Raw genomic sequence first — 12,328 nt, 5'->3', positions numbered from 1 at the left:
CTTCCCCAGTCAGTGGCCGCAGAGCCTACAAATACACACCGTCCTTAACCTTGCTTCCCCCTCAGGTCACTCTTAGGCGGTCCTCTGTCTGTCTGGGCCAATATTTCAAAATTGTAGTATTTACTCAAAAACTCACCCAGGCCTCCATGCTCTCTCCTTGCTGCCTCCCCTCCCTGAGAAGGTGTAGACACACCCTCCTCCCAGGTCTGTACCCCCAGCCTCGGTGTTCCCTCTCTTCCTGAAATCCTGACCCCCCTGTCCATTTGCCTGTGACTCGCCACATGGGTGTTTCCCAGGCCCTTCCAGCACCCTACTCCAAGGTGCTATCCTTTCTCACCTGGACCCCTGCAGCAGCTTCCCCGCCATTCTCTCATCTCCATTCTTGCCCCCTCCACTTCATTCTCTACGTGGAGGTCTGAGTAATCTTACTTTTATTGAGTTAAATTTCATGTACCATAAAAGTAACCATTTTGAAGTATACAATTCAGTGGCCTTTCGTATGTTCAAAATGTCATGCAATCATCACCTCCATCTAGTCCCAAAACATTTTTGCACCCCCCCAGAGGGAAACTGCACCCATCAAGCAGTCACTGTCATTTCCCCCTTTTCCCTATCCCCTAGAAACCACCAATCTTTCAGTCTCTGAATTTACCTAGTCTGAACTCTTCATCTAACTACAAGGTGACCTTTCGGGCTTTTTTCACTTAGTATCATGTTTCTGAGGTTCACCCGTATAGCGTGTATAGTAGCGTGTATCAGTACTCGATTCCTTTTTGTGGCTGAATAACATCGATTCCATTGTATGGATATACCACATCTTGTTTATCCTTTCACATATGATGGACCTTCGGGTTGTTTCCATCTTTTGACAATTGTGGATAGTGCTGCTTTGAGCATTTGTGTACAAGTATTTGTTTGAATACTGGTTTTCACTTCCTTTGGGTATATGCGTAGGAGTTGAATCGCTTAGTCATATGGTAATTTTATGTTTGACATTCTGAGAAACTGCCAGACTGTTTTCTAGAGTGGCATCATTTTACATCCCCACCAGCAATGTGCGAGAGTTCCAATCTCTCTACTTCCTTGCCAACATTTCTTTTCCTTTTTTCTTTTTCATTATAGCCATCCTAGTGAATGCAAAGTACTAGCTCATTGTGGGAGAACAATCTTTTTTAAAATGTAAAATTAAAACTTGTACTTACTTGCTTAACATGTTTTATTTTTTGCCCTTGCCTCCACTCCCTTTCTGCCCTTAAGATGAATTCAACCTAACACCATTTGGCCCCCTTTATTCCTGGTGTCTTCTCTTAACTTCTTGAATAAGCCTTGCTCTAGTCTACCTCAGGGCCTTTGCCTGTGCTACTCACACTGCCTGAGACACTTCCTCTCCAAGCCCACCTCTCCCAGCCCCATCCCTCATCTGGATAACCACTGCCCCTCCTTCAGATCTCAGCTTCAATGTCACTTTCTCAGTGACTGCCCATGTGGCATTAGCTTACACTGTTTACATTACTCTGTTGGGGGAAAAAGGTGATTTAAACCCAAAACTGACAATGGCTGCTTCTGCCTGCTAACAGAGAGGGTAGCATAATCCTTATCAATGGGAAAAATCCATCTTTATACTGGCCCCTTCCACTTACAGAGGGGAAAAAAGAGGCTGAAACTCTGAATCCTCTGCCAGTTTTTTCTGTGCTGCAAAACGATGAGACTCTATTGTGTGAAATTGTCTGTGTAGTAAACTGGGGTAAACGGAGCTTCTGAAGGGATTGGAAAAACAAGAAGGTGGGAGATGTATAGGGAGTCTTGAGGCAGAAAGAGGACACCAAACATAAAGGCTCTGGGACCCACAGAGAAAGGTGACCATTGAAAGATGCACTAGGCACCTAGTGACCAGGAGGCTAAAGGAGTGTTGGGTTTCAATTTGTATGTCACACATACACACCCATCTCCCCACAGCTTCACCAGAGTTTCATAAACACAAGCCTTGAGTGAGAATGAACCAAGTTCCCACCGGCCAGGACGCAGCAGAGAGAAGAGGACAGTTGCGGGTGCAAGAGACAAGCAAAACAACGGACTGAAGCAAAAAGCTCAGAGCCAGAGGCAACAACAGCCCTGAGGAATTCACAGAAATCTTGGGACAGTCATTGGACTTGGGATAAAAGCTCCAAGCCAATTTTACTTAAGTCTCCAAGCACAGTGTGACCTCAGCTGACATCTGGGTACCACAGCACCGTCTACTAGATGTCTCCTTCGCTCTCATCACACTCTTATTTTATGTCTGCCTTCCCCACCAGACTGAGCACTGCTCAGTCCTGGGTATCTTTCTTTCTTCGTGCTGCATCCTGGTGCCCATCTCAAGCAGGCAACCTAAAGATATTTGTTGAGTGAATAAACTTTTTTTCTGACCAGAATTTAAAGTGGTTTAAAAAAGGAACAAAAGATACTAAAATGGGATCATTTCTTATTTTTTATTTAGACCCCCCCCCCCAAACTGGAAATAGAGTGAAAGACACAGTTGAAAATGGAAGATGGCTAACATGATAGGAATCTAAGTTTATTTACTAAAAGATTGGAAGAGATTGGAATTGGCTTATCAGGATGTTTCACAAGCACATCAAAATCAACCTGTTAACTATAAAAATATCAAAAAGAACTAAAACCCTGTGCTTCTGACCTTGATGAAAAGAAAACTTTCTTAAACAGGGCCTGAAAAAGCAGAGGTCATAACTCAAAGATTGGGTTAATTTAAAATTTCTATGCTACAAAAGTAACAGAAAAGAATTTTAGTTGCAAAAACTAGAACAGACAAAGGCTTGGCACTGAGAAGAATAATATGTATTAAAACTAACCTATTCATAATAATAACCTAATAAAACTAGTAAGCAAAGGAGAAGTCACCTAATGGAAAAACCAGGCCAGGAGTTCCTCTTCAGTAAAAAGAAAACATAGGTAGTGAGTAATCAAATAAAGAAGTGTTTGACCCTTCTAGAATTAATGAAATACAAATTGAAATGAGGTAAGATTTTTTTCACTTATAGATTGGCAAAAATTTCAAAGTTGTGTAACACTCTAATGTAAATTGGTATAGATACTTTGGTAAATATTAAAATTTTAAATACACCCTACCTCAGAAATTCTACTTCTCCACATGTGTCTGACACAAACACTAACTTGAGTGTGAGGAAACTTGACAAATATGTTTACCGAAGTATTTGAGCATTTGCTGGAATGGAAAGAACTGGAAGCAATCTCAGTTATGACTAAATAAAGTGTGGAATATCTATATCATGAAATACTATGCAGCAGTTTTTAAAATACGGTGGATCTGTGCACAAACACAGTTATATCTACAAACATCTTGTTGGGTAAGAAAAGCAAGTTGCAGAGAGTTACGTATAATGTGGTACCTACTGTTTTGAAAATCACAAGAAACAATCTTACGTGTTTTCTACTGGGACATATACATGCATGTGACTGCACAGAGGGGGGAAGACCTGCTCCAACAGATCCCAGTAATTATCTCCAGGTGGGAAGAAGGGGTGGCAGTGGCCAAAGGATATTAGACTTCTTACCAATAACGTTTCAAATTTTTGCAAGAAAAAAAAGTATGTTGTTTGTATTATTAAAATAATTTAAAATTAAGTGCATAACAGCAAGACGCTACTGAGCAATGGAAAAAAAAATGAGCCGCTGGGACACACACATCATGGGTGAATGTCACAGGCGGTAGCTAAGCAAAAGAAGACCGATGCAAAGAGTACATTCTTAGCAAGACCATTGAGATGAAGTTCCAGAACAGGGAGAATTAGTCTATATGGGAAAGGAAAGGCAAAGCTATAGGGCTTCCCTGGTGGCACAGTGGTTGAGCGTCCGCCTGCCGATGCAGGGGACGCGGGCTCGTGCCCCGGTCCAGGAAGATCCCACCTGCCGCGGAGCGGCTGGGCTCATGAGCCATGGCCGCTGAGCCTGTGCGTCCGAAGCCTATACAAACTCAAAGCTATGGTCTCTTCTGAGAGTGGGGAGACTGGTGAGGGGCACTAGAGGCATGGAAAGATGTGGGTCATGTGAATGAATCCGTTTGTTAAAATTGGGCCATTGTGATCTGTGCATTTTTGCGTGTGTAAAAAAAAATTAAATTAACAAAACTATGCATAGTTTTGTGTCTTTCATGATACCATGTTTAACTTTTTTCATTTTGCCCCAAATTAGATCAGCCCTTCCTCAAACATGCTCATCCTGTTTCCCATCTCTGCCATCCTCTCATTGATTACTGTTCACCCAAGCCCAGCCCAGACTCCAGACAAGAAGGACCAGGCAACTGTGGGCACCCCCCAGCAGCGATGGTTTGAGGAAAAGAGGGGTGTGTTCCATGTGTTGAATGGAGGTGGTGGGTAGGTGTTTTATTTGTGGAGAATGTGTGTTGTGTGCTGCATGGCCAGCGCCATGAAGGAGACCCAGGACAGGAACTGTGAGTCATTTCCTGTGCTAACTAATCAGCATTTGTTTCGTGTTCAGGAATCAGTTTACAGAGATGGGAAGCAGAATAGATGAATAGGAAGATACCAGTTCAGCCTTTTAATTATGGAAAAGTCAGAAAGGGCAGAGACACAAAGCAAATGGGTGCTTGCTCTGTAGAGAAAAAAGATGCCACCTTAGAACAGTTCTCTGTTGACCTTCAAAGGGCCACAGCCTTTTCAGATTAGGTCCTTTCTTCGTATCTTACAAGAGCAGGATGTAAATGTGGAATTTCAGTAAAGAAGGGACCTATGCTCTGGGGTGGGAAGACAGACCGGGCAAATACCCTCCTTGCAGGCTGATGACTGGAATTCCTAACAAAGGATACGAACTTTCAACCAAATTAGTGATAAGATTTAAAACGTAAAATACTTGGGAGTTGTTATGAGGGTTAAACGAACCTTTGCATTAGGAAAAATTCCTGGCATTCAATGGCAGTCATAAACATTATCTAGAAGTTGTAGCAGCAGCCCAAGCAAACTGAGATTGAGATTATTTTTGCTTTGTTCAAACATTTCTTAGTTAATTTTAGTTTTAAAAACTCCAACCTATCTTAGTTGGAAGAAAAGACAAAGAGAGAAAACATTTTTACAACTTGGTCCAGATTGATAGGGGATGTGGTGGTTTAGAGATGAAGGGTGTAAGCAGCCTGGAGACCCAGTCAGTCTCTGACGTGAGGGAGGCTGAGACAGACAGTGAAACAGCACCGAGGCAAGGCTAAGGGAAGCGTGGAGACCAGAGCACCTTTGCATCACAGCCATCCAAGTTGTAGGCTCTTCTCCCCTCTCCTCACTGTCTCATTCATTAATAGACTGGCTGGCTGACTCCTGGTATAAGAAGACTGGGTCCAAATCTATGCAGATACTTTCCTTTCTTTATTTAAATTGAAGTATAATTGATTTACAGTGTTGTGTTAGTTTCTGGTGTACAGCTTTATATATATGCAGTTTTATATATATATATTCTTTTTCATATTCTTTTCCACTATGGTTTATCACAGGATACTGAATGTAGTTCACTGTGCTATACAGTAGGACCTTGTTGTTTATCCATTCTATATATAATAGTTTGGATCTACTAGTCTGAAACTTCCAATCCTTCCCTCCCCCACTCCTCTCCCCCTTGGCAATCACAAGTCTGACCTGTATGTCTGTGAGTCTGTTTCTGTTTCGTAAATAAGTTCATTTGGGTCATATTTTAGATTCCACATATAAGTGATATCATATGGTATTTGTCTTTCTCTTTCTGACTTACTTTGCTTAGAATGATAATCTCTAGGTCCATCCATGTAGCTACAAATGGCATTATTTCATTCTTTTTTATGGCTAAGTAATCTTTCTTATGGCTGATATATATATACATATATATGTATATATATGTATGTATATATATCACATGTGATATACATATATCACATGTGATATATGTATATCACATCTTCTTTATCCATTCACCTGTCGATGGACATTTAGGTTGTTTCCATGTCTTGACTATTGTGAATAATGCTGCTATGAACACAGAGGTGCATGGGATACTTTTTTAATACACAGATTTTTACTATGATAAAATACACGTAACATAAACTTTGCCATCTTAAGCATTCTTAAGTGTACAATTCAGTGGCATTAAGTACATCAGCAATGTTGTACAGCCATCACCACTATCTATTTCCAAAACTTTTCATCACCCCAATGTGGGAGTACCTTTTACCTCCCCTGACTTACAAAATGATAATTCCATCGTTGAATACTAGAGCCGAAGGACCTTGGAGGCTATCATCAATCACCTCATTTATACAGATAAAGAAATTGATACTCATAAAGGTTTCATTCAAGGTCACAAAGCTAGGTGATAGCAGAGCTGGAACTCAATCTAGAATTCTTGATTCTTAATCAAGAGCTCAGTCCCCAGGGAGTTCTTTCTGCCATACACTCTATTCTGCTTCAACTATTTTTAGTCATTCAGATGAATTAGTCTAATGCAGAGGTCATAATGCCAAATGCCCACCAAAGCCTACAGGCACAAGACAGACATTCAATAGATGTTTCTTGGATAACTGAATTACTATATCTGGCAACCTGAAGGGGTTAATAAATCCCGCTATCTAACTGAGGACAGCCGACTGTAACATTATTGCCATATTGATTGCCAGTTTTTAAAAGAAAAGCCAAAAATTTAGATTTGTATGTAAAATGTCTTAATATTAAACACTATTGGTGTTTGGAGGCCATAGTCGCTATTCAGACTTCTGTACCTTCAGAAATCCAGGTGTGCTGTGTAAGAACCATCAGAGAAATATGAGTCCTCAGTAGCATGTAATAGATACTGGACAGATGTTTATTGGATAAGTGAATAAGCATCACGAATTCACTCCATCACATTGCCTCCTCAGGCTAGGACACTGGAGGTATTCAAGAAAAGCCTTTAGAAAAGATTCTTGTGTTTAATGGGAAGTTAGGAAATCGACCAATGAAGTCATTTATTTACTTGTTCATTGATTTACTGACTCACGAATTCATAGATCATATATTGTATACCAGGCACTGTGCTAGGTATTGGATATACGAAGAACAGGAATACACAGCCTTTGCCCACCAGGAACTCACAAGCTCTCATAAACAACTATAAGACGATGTTGTAACTTATTGGAAAGATGGTGCCCAGTGCAAGTGTAAAGGAAACGCACAGGTAGGGAGTGTTTGAGGGGCCCAGGGGAAAGGTGGAAGAGCTAGAAAAAATGAGGAACAGTTTACCAGTGACAGGCTGCAAATGGAGAGTGAAAAAGAATAGGTGGTTGGGCGGATGTCTATTATTACTCTAAAATTTGACATTTCTCTTGTCTATATTAGGAGTGTTGTTCATGAGGTGTGGTAAGCCTAGTTGTTTAATTAACCTTTTACTCTACTTCCCTGAGAATACAGATATCTCTAAAACTTTATGTTTTTGTTTCCTTTTTAATGACTAAATGTAATAATTAGACAAGTATGTCAAGATGTATGTACAAGGATATTTACTGTCATATTATCTCATTTTTTTCAATAGTAAAAAATCAGAAATGAGAAAATCATAGAAAATTTATTAAAGAAGTTATTATGAAATGAACTACTTTGCAGTTATTTAAAATTGTTGTTTTTGTTTTCTGTTTTTTGTTGTTGTTGTTTTTTTTTTTTTGCGGTACGCGGGCCTCTGACTGTTGTGGCCTCTCCCGTTGCAGAGCGCAGGCTCCGGACACGCAGGCTCAGCGACCATGGCTCACGGTCCCAGCCGCTTCACAGCATGTGGGATCCTCCCGGACCGGAACACAAACCCGTGTCCCCTGCATCGGCAGGCGGACTCTCAATCACTGCACCACCAGGGAAGCCCTAAAATTGTTTTTAAAGAATAAATAATTACATGGGGAAATGCATAAGATGTAATATTAAGTCTTGAAAAAAATACAAAATTATATGTTTACTATCAGAATTAAAATGTATATATGGAGAGAAGTTTGCATAAAAAAAGAGTTAGATCCCACATGCCGCGGAGCGGCTGGGCCCGTGAGCCATGGCCGCTGAGCCTGCGCGTCCGGAGCCTGTGCACCACAACGGGAGAGGCCACGACAGTGAGAGGCCCACGTGCCGCAAAAAAAACAAAAAACAAAAAAAACAAAAAAAAAGAGTTAAAGTAAATATTCTAAAATATTAACAGTAGATTTTTTATTGTTGTAATTACAGATAGTTATGTTTTCCCCTCTATATTTCTTTATTTTTCAAACTTTCAACAATGACTATTATTTTCTTGGTTTAAAAAATATTAGTTTGCAGTGTTATTTTGGGTGCATATTGGGTTATCCGTCCAGGCAGACGACTTGTCTGGGAAGTGTCCCCAAACTTTCACTCTAAATCCACAAAGTCATTGAGGTGACTCCTAAGACACAAGAGTGTACAAAAAAAACCCTGTCCCCTTGGCTACAGTCAGCTGGTCCACAGGTGGGCATCTGACCCAGGCTAGGCCAGTCAGATTACATTTACTGAAAATTTGGAGATGAAAATGATTCACACATCAGGTGTCCTTTTGAAAGGAAGAGATAAAAACGAGAGCTGGAGGGTGACCATTTTTTCTCTTTGTAAACTAAGGAGTAGAGAAAAGTAGTCCCCAGAGGAGGAAAGAATGTTGCCAATGTGCAGAGAGAAGGAAGGGAGAGACAGCAACCAGGTGGGGTCAGATTCCCATGACATGTGACCCTACCTCTCATCCTTAAATTCCATGAGACAGCTCTATGCCTTACAAGAAATTTCCCTTTTTTGCTTAATCTGAATTGATTTGGATTTTATTTCTTGAAACCTAGGGGTCTATCTAATACAAATATCTCTGGTAGCATAAGGAGAGAAGCCAAGCTCCCTAAGAGAGCTTCAGAATGACACTGCTACTCTGTGAGGCCAAGGACTGCATTTCTCAACTGGGGTTCCCATCATCTGACCCAATGTCAGATACAGGGCTGGTGCCTGACACAAGCTCACTGAGTGATAGCCTGCAAGAAAGAATGTTGTATAGCTCTGCCTTTACCCTACTTGGTCTACATTGCTACGTAATAATCAGAGTGTATCAGGGGTAGTGAAAGGACATTTCCGAGCGCCCTTCCCTTCTTCTTATAGGAAAAGTGCTCAATATATGTGGCCTGGGAAATATCATCTTTTGTTCAATTCCACAATAATTTCATCAGCACTCAAATTCACTTGTAATTAAAGGTTAGGCATAGCTGAAAACATCTCTTTCATTGCTAACGGGCAAAAGGCCTCATTTGGAAAATACAGAAAGTTTCTTATCAAATCAAAAGAATACAAATTGATGTATAAATGTAATCAGAAGGCACTTTCTACAATTTATTATTCATCTGTCAGACAGTCAAGAGCAGCTACAGGGTGTAATGTGTTGCCAGGTCATTCTCTATTTTAAACATCATGGTGAGTTAGAGAAAGTGCAGAATCGTTTGAATGGAGCCTTTTCTCCAAGGCAATAGGGCAAAATATGTATGGTGTATAAATAGGGTAACTTGTAAAAGTTTGGGGTTTTTTGAAATGATGAAACCAGGTCAAACTTCCAAAGTTTCCTATAACTCCAAAATCTCACTTTGGAGATAGGAACATATGTTTCAAAGCTGCGAAACCAGTGGTATGAACAGCATTACCGAATGTTGTTAACAGTGCGAAGTCTTTAAGTTTTCTGACCTACTAAATTTAAATAGGAGGTTTAAAATGTTCTGGAAATTGTATAATGTACAAATTGCAATGTCAGGCTGTCAACTGTTAGATTCAATTGCTAATTGAAAACTCTTCTACCACATGTATGGCTTATATAACCCTAAAGGAAGACGATGGTAGGGCCAGTAGCAAGAAAAAGTAAACTGTGAATCACAGCCATCCAAATATTTTAAATGCATCAGCTTTGACTCTTTGGGAAATAGACCTGTAATTTTCACTCAAACAAAGCCTTATGAGTTGAGGGTTAATATCTGTGTTAAATTTCCTCTCTAGAATCATGAAGATGCAGGCTGAGAACTGGGAATACAGTGATGAATGAAAAGGACAAGCTCTGCTCTCACATGGCAACCTCATAAATGACCTTCAAGTTGGGATCTGAAGGATGAATAATAGTCATGCAAACAAGGAAAGGGAAGGAGTTCCAGGCAAGGAAAGAGCATACTAGAAGGCCTGAATGAAACAGAAAGCGCCTTGAGTTATAGTTTTACCTACATGTATGTACCTGTATTCATCATATTTTTTTATTTCCTGTATTTTATGGTGGTTTGACATCTTGGGGACCAGGGGAGGGACTGCCTCTCTCAGGGTTAGCTGATTTCTAGAGAGCGCAAGCTTGTCTTTAATAGGCAAACCAACCAATCCTGAGTCCATGCCTCCACCTACCTTGTTTTATCAGGCTCCCGCAGTCCAGGATACTGTCCCCCTGTTCTAAATCATCCCAGAACCAGGGACAACTAGGGACCACCTCTATAGCCCAGAGCCCACTGAAATTATTCAAACTCGCTAATCCTAAATCTGCTTACCCTGCCTTGTCTTGCATTTCCCACAGAAACCACGATAAACACTCATGGCTGTATCTTCCCCATATCCCTTCTGCCTCCTGACCAACCCTGGTGTTTCCCCAAGTGGCCTTGCATGGCACGGCATGCCCCTTTTCTTGGGAACTGTAAGTAACTGTATCTTTTTTTCCCCCAGTCTCATTGAGATGTAACTGACACATAACACTGTATTAGCTTTAGGTGTACAACACGATGATTTGATATATGCACAGACTGCAAGATGATCCACAGTAAGTTTAGTTAGCAACCATCAAACTGTCTCTGAATTGGTAGCCATCTCTTGATCTGCTGGCCTCACCATATCTAAATAAAAACAAAATCCCTGGTGCATTTTAAAGCACTGACTCGCATATTGTCATGGAATAACCAAAACTAAAAGAAAAAAAAACAGTATCAGAATAAATACTGACAAAAGAAATATTAGTACGTACACTACTAAAAATATTTTGAATGAAAAACTGGAAAATATCTCCGATAAAAATGCCATACAGGGCTTCCCTGGTGGCGCAGCGGTTGAGAGTCCGCCTGCCGATGCAGGGGACACGGGTTCGTGCCCCGGTCCGGGAAGATCCCACATGCCGCGGAGCGGCTGGGCCCGTGAGCCATGGCCGCTGAGCCTGCGCGTCCGGAGCCTGTGCTCCGCAACGGGAGAGGCCACAGCAGTGAGAGGCGTGCATACCACAAAAAAAAAAAAGTCATACAAAATAGAGAGACTGGCATTCATTCAATCAATGTGTATTTGTTGAACACACTATGCGCCAGGCACTGTGCCGGGTACTTGGATACAATAGTGAACAAAACAAAGATCTCAGTTCTGTGGACCTTGTATTCAGGTGAGGAAGGGAGAAAAAAAAATTAACCATAAAATTGGTAGCTATAAAAACATGTTGAGGGCTTCCCTGGTGGCGCAGTGGTTGAGAATCTGCCTGCCAATGCAGGGGACACAGGTTCGAGCCCTGGTCTGGGAAGAGCCCACATGCCACGGAGCGACTGGGCCCGTGAGCCACAACTACTGAGCCTGTGTGTCTGGAGCCTGTGCTCTGCAACAAGAGAGGCCACGACAGTGAGAGGCCCATGCACGGCGATGAAGAGTGGCCCCCGCTCGCCGCAACTAGAGAAAGCCCTCGCACAGAAACGAAGACCCAACACAGCCAAAAATATAAATAAATAAATGAATTAATTAAAAAAAAAATGTTGAGTGCTAAGGAAAAAAATTTTCAGGAATGTGATGATTAGGGTGGGCCTCAATTGAGGAGGTGAGATTTGATCAGAGACTTGAAAGAGATGAGGGTCATGCAGGTATCTGAGGGTACAGCCAATGAAAGGCCCTAAGATGGGGTCAGGTGTGGCTGTTCAAGAAACAGCAAGGCTAGAACACTGTGGCTGGAACAAAGTGAATGAGGGGAGAAGGCTGACCAGGTTAGAGGAGTGACAAGGATAGAAAAGCAGGAAGTAGGAGGTGGGGGAATGGCAGATCGTGTCAGGCCTTGTGCCCCATTTTAAGGACTTAGGCTTTTACTCTGAGTGAGATGGAGAGTCATCAGAGGGTTTGGAGTGACATGATCTTAGGTTTTTAAACGATAACCCTGGGTCCCATGTTGAGAATATACAACAGAGTGCCGGGGAGGAAGAAGAGAGCCCATTGGGACAACTACGGTAATAATTCAGGCGAGAGATGATGGGCATTCAGACTGCGCTGGTAGCAGTGAAGATGGCGAGAACTGATCAGAGTTT

At 41.5% G+C, this 12,328-nt stretch overlaps 1 protein-coding gene across 1 annotated transcript in view; it reads left to right on the top strand.

Moving 5' to 3' along the window:
- Positions 1–11,279, top strand: part of CACHD1 (cache domain containing 1) — a 234,021-nt gene extending 222,742 nt beyond the window's left edge. Inside the window, exons 27-28 of the transcript XR_007471725.1 lie at positions 10,029–10,249; positions 10,585–11,279. The gene's annotated coding sequence lies outside the window, so the exon portion shown is untranslated. The remainder of the gene's footprint in view (positions 1–10,028; positions 10,250–10,584) is intronic.
- The last annotated feature ends 1,049 nt before the right edge of the window (positions 11,280–12,328 follow it).

The sequence above is a fragment of the Orcinus orca genome, chromosome 1, assembly GCF_937001465.1.
Source record: "Orcinus orca chromosome 1, mOrcOrc1.1, whole genome shotgun sequence".
NCBI classification, from domain to species: Eukaryota; Metazoa; Chordata; class Mammalia; order Artiodactyla; family Delphinidae; genus Orcinus; species Orcinus orca.
The sequence above is the reverse complement of the archived record's forward strand: the minus strand, read 5'-3'. Positions and strand labels throughout refer to the sequence as shown.